Here is a 10345-nt window from a genome sequence, read left to right on the forward strand (position 1 = left end):
AAAAAAAAAAAAAAAGAAAGAAGTATTTGCTAAGAAATATTTTTTCCATATGTAGAGAATAAAACAAACTCTTTCTGACAGCAGTCTAAATCTGGTGACACCAAAGCCACTTTCTGAGAGCTTTCTCATAGCGATCAATGTCTGGTTATAAAACACAGCCAACATGAGCTCCCAGAACCTACTTCCTGCGTCRCTGTACTCTCTAGCCTGAGCACAGRGGTTGTTTCTATGACTCATGTTTTAAGTATGTAGCAAAAAAAATTAGACACTGAAAGATGACAGTTTTTCACTTTTTGGAGGGTCTCAAAGAGATTCAGTAGCATTGGGGCAACAAGTGCTCTTAGTAGAAAGCTCAGGCAAAAATATCTTGAGTCCTAGTACACATATTGGAATGGCCAGGGTGGATAGAGCAGTGTGGGGACAACTCTTGGGTCTCTTCATGAGGTCTAAACATCTCTGTGAAAGACAAAGAGTGAAGCATTTGTGAATTCTGTCTCATCCTTCCTGGGAGCTCAGCACATACCAGATGCTGCAAAAAGGACAACATTTCATATTAAAACATGCAGCTTATATTATTGGCTCCTTGCCTGAAACCCAGCCTACCTAAGAGAGGTGCTAAGATTTTGTGCCATGGCAAAAGATTAAGGTGTTTTTCAAGCATTTTGTATTTTTTTCYCTTTAAAAGTAAAGAGGCATTAAAATAAAACTCCAGACCAGAATGTACAAACTAAAATACGGCTTTATTTTTAGAAGAGTGCTTATGGGAACACTGACTTCAGCTATTAAAATCAGTGCTTCTCAGATTAGCCTTACTTTGAGATCAGAATTTAAGTAGTTAAGTGAGATACACTGAACTGAAAGGGCACTGAATGAGTTTCTTAGCCAGTGGGAAGGGTGTGCACAGAAAAAACGAAAGACAGTTTAATGGAAGCAAGTAAGGTAATTAACTCTTTCAATCTCTTGATTCCTGAAAGCAAAGGATAAAGTAATAGTCATCCAATATTACTAAACATGCCAAGTGCCCTAACAAATAATCATATACAATCAAGCTTCAATGATAACAAGAAAATTTATTTATGATTAGATTGAAATCAAAACAGATGCAAAAGGAGCCAGTAAACTCGGCAGAACAAATCTTCAAGATATCTACACATGCCAAGATTTAATGGAGCTTACTAARTAACTGAATTGGCTAACTCAAAAGTGATGAAAGCTACTATCTGAAGTAWGGAATCAGATTGTATGCTCTTTTGGAAACTTCTTTATATCTCTACATAACACCTTTTCAAAGAATTAGTTATAGTAGTTACAATAGTGCCAGAGCACTGTCAGCCTTAGAGTAGAAAACAATAGCTGCTGAAGAACTTGCTAAAAAACAGCTTCTCAGCATGGAAAGCTAAGAACAGATGGTTTTAATCATTGATCAGTTTAAGAAGGAAGAAAATAATGAAAAACAGTTGCAAGGAATTGCTGCTAAGTTTCAGCTTTATACTTAGTTCAAAGGATGTCACCATGTAAAGTAGGAGCCCTATTCTACCATGACAGGGTACTGGATAACTATTAACAGAAAAGCAACATACTATTTTTTGTGCTATTTTTTTAATGTAATAAACGGGAGTAAACAGAAGGTTTTTCGCTCATCATTAACTTCCAGGCAACTTTAAATAGGTGTTGTCTTTGCGCCTTTATATAGCCAACTAACTCTGGACTTGACCCAGGCTTTTTGTTGCTTGGAGTTTAAAGGAAAGAGAGAGTTAAGTGCTGACCAAAGACTGTAGTGAAAGTAGAACTGAACCAAAAGAACAGGTTGAGCTCCTTAAAGCCCATTTTTTTCTAACAGTATGTTTTGGTTTGGTAAAAAAAAAACCTAAGATGTCTCCCTACAAACCCTGCCTCACTGTGAACTCTTCTGCACTGTTATTACTTGGATGATGATGCAAAAACAGAAGCAGGAAAATGTGCAATGTAATACTAGCCTCTTTCAAATGTGACATTCAGTTCTCACCTAATATTGCTGGTGCTTTGGACGGTTTTAAAATCCTGGGGGATTCGGGAGTGAATTTCCCAGTGAAGAAGAAAGCAAGGTATAACATTTTCTATGCACAGTAATCCACTCATTCCTGTGTGAGCTGATCTAACAGATCCATATCCTCCCCTTCCTTCAGGAGTCTCTCCTCCCCACTCTATCTCAAGAATCCCACCTAATCCAAATCTGCAGCAGAAGGTGAACCAGCCTCTGACAGTCTCTGCTTTCATGCAAAACTTTTGCAGAACATAAACCTAGTAACATGAATAGAAAAAAAAATGACTTTTACACTTCGGAAGGGGCCTTGCAAGTCTAACTGTGCCTGCTGGTGACACTTGCCGTGTCTAGAAACTGYATTTCTATTGATTAAACTTGGAGGAGTAAGGAGGGAGAGTGTTAATGTACAATACCTCCTGAGGATGTTGGTTAAAGAAATCCGTGCTGTTACGTATTTATGCTAGGTTTTGTTTTGGCATATGTCTGATTTTATGGTTCTGTGGTTACCCAAGAGCCTGGTGAGGCACTGCTGCTTCAAACACCTACTGCTGAACATGAATTTTGCCTGAGATGGTGTGGTTGCATGGGTTTTAACAGTACGGAGTTGAATCAAGCTTAGCTGCTTTCCCTTYCCATTTGTAGGGAATTTATCCCAAACCATTTCTTCCACATCAAGAAATAAATTAGCCTTAGTCAGAAAATATAATGCTGTCACAGACTACAGGTTGTCTCCTTCCTTATTCTTTACAGGGAAATGGGTAGCATGCAAACACCAGGTTGCTTTTTAGATTGATAAGTTTTTCAGTCCTTTTACGATGTATACACAACTGCTTCAGTTGACAGAACTATAAAGATCTAAACATCATATCATTACCTCCTCCTGGACTAGCAGGCAGTAGTATTTTTATTTTCCACCAGAGATCTCTAATAGGTGCTATTTGTCTACAGCTAGCTCTTCTATAGAAATTCTTCCATACTTTCTCAGTTTTTTTTTAGGCAATTCAGAACTTCAGCATAACTGGTCAATTCATAACGTTGACCGTTACTTGTGTGAGGATGCTTTTCTGCAGACCTTCTGGCTTTGTGAAATATTTTATTTCCTTTTACATGGAAACCAAAAGGGCTCGCGTATTTCACACTAATGAAAATAATTCTTCATCAGGGAAGTTCAGACAAGAAACAAGCTTTATTGGTAGAAACTGCACCACATCAACCACACCACATTTATGCTTGCCATTTCATGAGAGGAGATTCCCTGGATATCCAGATGAACAGATTTAGACAGACAATGTACAACAGCACCATCTGGTGACTCCCAATAATCTTACTGTTACCCCAATTCCCAGAGGCAAGATCCRTTACAGTAAGAAAAATAGGAATATACGTACTTCTAGAAAATAACGAGATTCACGAAGAAATTATTTTAATTTAAAGAGCCAGTCACCTCCATTTGTGAGCRATTTTCATGCTGCATGAAATGATTTCAGAAAAGGAATCCAAATGGACTTGGGGAGCTTGTGTGATTTTTCCAAACCTATTCTAGCAGATTCCAACATTTATCCAAAATGTTCAAAAATTGACCCAAGCCAAATAAGAATATGCATAGCTAGTATCAAACAGTAAAGTATTTTGCACTTGCTCAGTTCTGGTGAATTGGATCATATTTATATTTTTATTGCAACCTAGTTATGCAGAAGATGATTTTCCATAAATTAATCTGCAACTTTTGGATAGAAGGGACAGCCCTGGGAATGTTCCTTTGTGGGGTCTCTGGGAGACAATGTTGCAGTCACAAATAATGGTAAAATAATTTCAAGACTAATTTCTTCTGATCATCACCAGTAATGATATCCTTGATGAATTTAATAGATCTTCCATGTCTTTCAGCTCTGTGTCTTTCCCTCCTGGCCTTCTGTAGCTACTCCGCTACCCTAAAACTAGTTTTCTACTATGAATGAAGATTACATGTGGTTAGAGACAATATCTAGGCAATAAGTTGGTGTTTAGATAACAGTCTATCTTCAGAAACAGGAAAGACTGAAAATTATTTGTAGAGCACTGGAGAAGCACAAAATAGTCAAAGAGCTTCTTTGCATATTTATGTGTTTGTTTATCATTTAAAAAAGAGTTGCRGAAGAAATACTGAAGAGAAAGATTCAACTTGCTGTGACTGCAGCTGTGTTTATCTTTTTCTAACAAAAAAATGGAATATTCAGGTACAATAAAAGTTACTGCAGAGCTAAAGCTGTTTGGGAGTTTAAGTAGTAGTCCCGGAGCTTATGAGAAGTCACTAGAGAGTGAAGCCAGTAATTACAGGGTCATTGTATGTCTCAGGAGTCCGAATGATATCATTAATGCATTTTTCTGCTGTACCTGGATCCCATAAGATTTCYATTTCTCCACTCAAGTCAGCTTGGAGGTGATTTTGGTGCTGTGCCTTGAATTCTTCACTGACAACAGTGAGTGGTTATATGCTGCCTRGAGATGGTCTCTTCATGTGTGCCTTTCTGTATTCAGGCTTGTTGAAGGATGCATATGAAGGGACAACCTTGTTGCAGAAGAGTTTCCATTTAGGTATGTCTCAAAGCTGTAAAGAAGGCATTTTGACCTGTCTTCTGTTGTTAAGTTTTGTCCTTTTGCCTTATTGTGTATGTAGTAAGTTGCAGCAGCCTGCAGGAGCTGAGACTTTTACTGTAATATAACATGCACTACTTTTATTTATTCATGAAGAGTGAACAATCTGCTATCCTACTATATGTATGATTTTTCAAATGAGGATATAAATTGGATGTGTCCAGAGCTTGGGATAAGGGAACTATTGACTGAATGCCAAACATTTTTTCAAATCAAAATAAAAAAGAACTACTAATCCTTGTGCTTGTCAGCTGTAGCCAAGTTCATTATATGGTGATAAAAATAAGCCAGCAGTTTCACAAATTGACCTTACCACGCTATGGAACTTAAAATGCTTTGCTTGTGATTGGCCTTTCATTCTGATGTGCTGTTTCTTGGGGAACAGAGCTTCTTCCACATTCTTCTGAAATACCRGTTCCAGAGACTGGTTGTGGTTTACTGTGCTCTGTATGACTGTCACAGGGAGGGGGTGTGTGTGTGCAGGAAGCTTTGCACATCCTTACATCCTCTGAGGATTTAAGCCATGCAGACTGTAATAGTCTTTGGGGCAGTACAGGCTCCCTCTTTCGCTGAGGAAGGCAGACAGAACAATGCTTGCACAGATGGAGAAGATCTCTTCAAGGAGACAAAACTTTGTTTTGGTCCCATAATGTCATCCTCTGGTGAGCTCTTGACATCTTGTTTGGGATCCATGAAACATCATTTTGAATACAGAGAGAGAAATTTCGGGGTGACTTATTGCATCGAAACAATTGGTGCAAGCAGAGGAATAAATTCAGGAAACCATTTTTTTCTGGTCCCGTGTGTGCTCCTATCCCTCATGTTCCTTTCCTTAATACACAGGAGGATTAATCTGTAGGTGTAAATATGTATTATTTATTTGTTGAGCTAAGAGTGAGATCTGACACAGAAGTGTTTTGCAGCATATCCCACATTTTGCTATAGGGAATAAATGCAATAAAAGCATAAGCATTATTTGATTCTCTTTAACAACTGGCAAGATTTTAAGAGTAAGTACAGCAAGTACTTGTGCATAAAAACCACCAGCCCATCATATTACCTACCTCCCCAAAACTTATTCATAGTGTCACCACAGTACACAGTGTGGGGATATTGAAATACAAATACACAGCCAAAAGCTAGTCTTCACGCAGAGAGCACAAGACAAGGGTAGCACTGCTGCAGTGCTTATTTCTGCTGCCATTTTTATCTTTTTTTGTTGGAAGTCTTTTGAAAATCTGCCTTCTGAATCAGCTTGCATCTTTAGATACTTTAAATATTTGAACAGACACAGGATCCAGTTCCCGAGAGCGTCTTATTCCATCCACTTGTGAAACTCATTGTGTTTTCTGTCATTTTTATGTAGCATATTAATATCCTTGGAAATCCTGACCATGCTGATGGTTTGAGGARGCAGCCTCACAGGTATTACTGCTTTGAATATCAGGGCAGCAAACTGTGTATGTTAAGAAGCTAGTACAGAGAGCTCTAAAAATCCAGCACACTGAAGTGTAGCCAGGCTGCTGCACAGGCTGCGCGGTGCCCTCGGCATGCGCAGGCATGTCAATGCCTTGTTCCAGTGATTCATGGAAGGTGTTAACATCTAATGCTTCTTGCAGTGAGTGCTAATGTAACCCCTTATATTTCTATAATCACTTAACTCTGGAGCAGTTCTTAACAATGTTGCAGTATAATTCTTCTCATCAATTCAAACTTCTTTTTCAGATGTTCTTTCTTTATATCCCAGTTTCTGCACATAGTAACTAGGTTGGGTGTTAAGGAAATGACTATTTGCATGGAGAGATGACTGTGTAGGAATTCAGCTCGTTAAGTTTGAAAAAAGGGACCTCAATTACTGCTCATTTTATTTTTGTGATCTTTAAATTTTAAATCATTTAAATTTAAATTTTAAATCATTTTTGCTGTTTTTTAAAGAACCTAATTCTAAATGTTGAAAGAAGTAAAGGAGCAAAGAGCAGGTTATTCTTTGTAGTTTTCTTGTCCTGTCCTAAGCCCTTAAAAAAGAGGGTATCGGTGTAGCCATAGATAGAAACATATCATAGACTGAGTTTCTTGGGCTTATAAACGATATACTGAAAGTCAAAAGTTTATTGAAGGGTAGGTTCAATTTAAAGTTGTTTCCTCTAAAGTGTTATTAGCATTTGACAGACACTGATAGATGTTACTAAAACATCTTTGAAAGGCGAAGGAATAATTCAACCACAAGTTCCACTGATTGTGCTTTCTGATATATCCCTTCATAAAAATAATATCCCTTTGATGGATTTTTTTTTCCAGAATAGAATACTGTATCTGAAAAGGAGAAGCAAAATATTTCCTGTAGTATTTTCACATTGATCAAGAGCTTACAAGAAAGAAAGTCAGTGCATTGGTATGACATGAAATAATTAACTGCATTTTATTGTTACAAAAGGGCATATGTTATCTGGATGTTTTTAAACAAAGGGTGACATCTGATTTGGTGGTATTGTCAGAATACTGTAACTACTCAATGAAACCCTTAGGTCTTACTTCCTTCTTCTCTGAGGATGCTCTTGTGCTAACATGGAGCTTTTTATAGTGCACCTTTCAATCCTAAGTCTCCAGGAGCTTTTAAAAAGTTACAATATCATTTATTAGATTCTCTGTTTCATAGAGGAACAGAGAGATGAAACAATTTGCCAGGTTGCAAAGTAGGCTTATGATAAATTATGAACAGAATCCCAGCAGCTTTCGTAATGACAGTCTATTGCCAGCTGTAAGTGCCATGTTAATGACATTTGGGGTTCCCTTTGGAAATAAATAGGTTAGAGTAACCCTTGCAGCTACAGTCATCTCCCRGTCCTTGGAAAAGTCAATAAATAACCTGGATCTCACCAGGTATTTTACCTGTTCTTCAGCTATAAACCCAGCTCAGCTGTACATCAGTCAAATGTTCGCAGTAATGCGACCCTATTCGTCCAGTTTGCCCTTACCACAGGAAACTGGTGCATTGGCGAACTGGAATCATTTTCTGTTATACACTGACTGAACAAGAAAGTTGCACAGCTGAATCCTCTTGTTAGCTTGCAGGTTGTTATGCTTCTCATTTATTTCAGGTGAACTGTGGCTGAATTGAGAGAAGCATTATATGAATTACCATCTAACAGTGTTCTTGTGCCATCTTGCCTCTCTTACCAGCTAGGCCTTCCTTGATGCAGTTTTTCTCCAACCTCCCAATACCTTCTGCAGGACAGCTGGGGTCCAGTTTCCTTTCACAGTTCTGGTGCTAACTTTGGGCAGCTAAAGGTTTGCACGAGACCATTCTGAAACTGCTTCTGGATGAGTATCTCCCTTAGCTTCAGCCCATGCCCTCTCTCTTTTGAATTATTTAGTAGTACAGATAACTTATTGGCCTGAATCCATCACCTATGTCAAGAGTTTGTCTCTCTTTTGTACAATAATCCCCCATGATTAGCTAATCTTTCCTTTTGACTCTCATTCCCCAAACCTTGAACCTTTATATTTGTTGTTGCTGCAGCTGTACCAATTCAATCTCTGCTAAGAGTGTCTTAAATTTCAAGGACCAAAATTACTCATAAAATGTTAATAGTGTCTACCTTGTTTCCCCATAATGCTACCGTAGCTGTAATGTTCTGTGGGCTTGTCTACCCAGAGAGACTAGTGCACAGGTTTGAATTTATAGCTCTTTACTTCTCACATAGACATTTTTAGGGCACACTGAGTACTGGATGACTTATTCCGCTATTCAAAGTGGAGTAAGCCACTGTGAACTAAACATATGTGGGGCTTTAGAAAGTAGTAAGTAGGGCAAAGAAAAAGCATAATAGCTCACCACTTCCTGTATTAGAGAAGCCCTATATTCTTAAGCGGCCTTTTTCCTGTCTCTAAAAAGGATTTCCTTGCAATTATACTTGTGCAAAAGAGAGCTGTGTCCAAGTCCTCATTGTACTTCCTGTTGAGTGATCACTAAATAACTTCATGTAAGCTGGTTCAAAATTTTGTTTCAAATTAGTGTTTCTATAAATTGGGAAGCTTGGTTTGCATTAAAACTAATGTGCATATTAATGAATGCATGCATGTGCTTTCTTTGAAAAATCTTTTCTTGGTTGGGCAGAGCAGAAAAATAGACATGCAGGAATATTTTTTTTTTTTTTTTTTTTTTTTTTTGTCCTTCATTTTAATTCTTTTTTTATTTTTTTTTTTTTTTCTTTTTTTAGTTTTTTCTGTTTTTTTTGTGGTAACCCAAAATACTGGGGCTTTTTAACTGCAACTCAAAATTTCCCATGAGATTTATGACAAAATTTAAATATTTTTCATTTTCGGCAGTATTTTTAATTAAAAGGTCACATTTTCTAAACAACTCAAGCTTTACCATCTCTATGCCTCAGTTGCCTGTCTGTCATTTGGGACTATAATTCTTTTCTCCTATCTTTTTGTTTCTCCTGTCTACTTAGATTATAAAATGCCTCTTACTGCATGTTAATAAGGTGCATAGTAGAATGGGATCCTGAACTTGACTGGTATATAAAGTTGCTTACTGTAATGCAAATCAATATTAATAAATGAGCACCAGCCTACTTTCCTTTTCACCTTTTACATTTCACATGTTTCAGTCAATATTTTCTTGAAAATGTTCCTGGGTTTCCTCTACTCTGATAAATAACACAATATTTTAGTATATTATCTACAATCAGTTTTAAGTCCTTGCTATGATCACTGTCTCTTAAGACACACTGGGGATTATTTTCTGCCCCTGCAGCATTACCTTTTGCTTCCCCACTTGAAAGTGGGGACACATTTGTGTCATGTATTTGTGTAACGCATTTGCCTGCATATAAGCCTAATTAATTTCTTCAAATTATTTTTAATTTGTTGAGTTTGTTCCATCACATTTTTTACCCTTCTTTCCTGATACCAATAAATTTATTCTCTTTTGAAAATACCCCTGCTGCCAAGTTTACATATGTAAATAGAAAAAGTAGTCCCTAAATCATCCTGGATGGGACCTATCCTGTTGCCTTACTTACCCTTTTGAAACATTGCCTAACATTTCTTGTCACTAAGCAGCCTTTTTGGAGCCAATTGAATAGTTCTTCCCATTTACTAGGTACACTGACTTTGTAGATTAATCTTTTGTGTGGTATGGCTTTTAAATTTGCATAATTTATATCTACTTCACCTCTGTCTGCTAATTCGCTAATGTACTCAGCAGTTTCACACACATTACTCATGGGAGCGAGGAGGACAACTGCTGCAAGCCCTGCATTCAGCTGCGTGGCACAGCGATTGCCCTGCAGGGAAGCCCTTAATTCTATTTGAAGATAGCAGATGGTGGGAATGGTGGCACCTTATTATTGGGGAAAGAAAGAAAAAAAAAAAAAAAAAAANAAAAAAAAAAAAAAAACAGAGTAGAAGCTAGAAGGGTTCCCAATATTTAGAGAGAAGCTATTTGCTTTGCTGCATTTTCCCAGGGAGAGGTGAAGGGACGATAAACAGTGCTGTAACAGATTAAATGAAAGAAAATGTGACATGGCACCCAAAGCTGAGCAGATTTTCAAAAGGAGAATTTTAAAGATGATTTGAAAAGAATCTCATCACTTCACTAGCTGAACCTTTGTCAAGATGCCACAAAAAATGCTGGCCTTCCCATCTTCTTCTGAAGAGATCTAAAGCAGAAGGACCTGT

This window comes from Rhea americana, unplaced genomic scaffold (assembly GCF_003343005.1).
Source record: "Rhea americana isolate MKP2758 unplaced genomic scaffold, rheAme1 scaffold_24, whole genome shotgun sequence".
Taxonomy (NCBI): Eukaryota; Metazoa; Chordata; class Aves; order Rheiformes; family Rheidae; genus Rhea; species Rhea americana.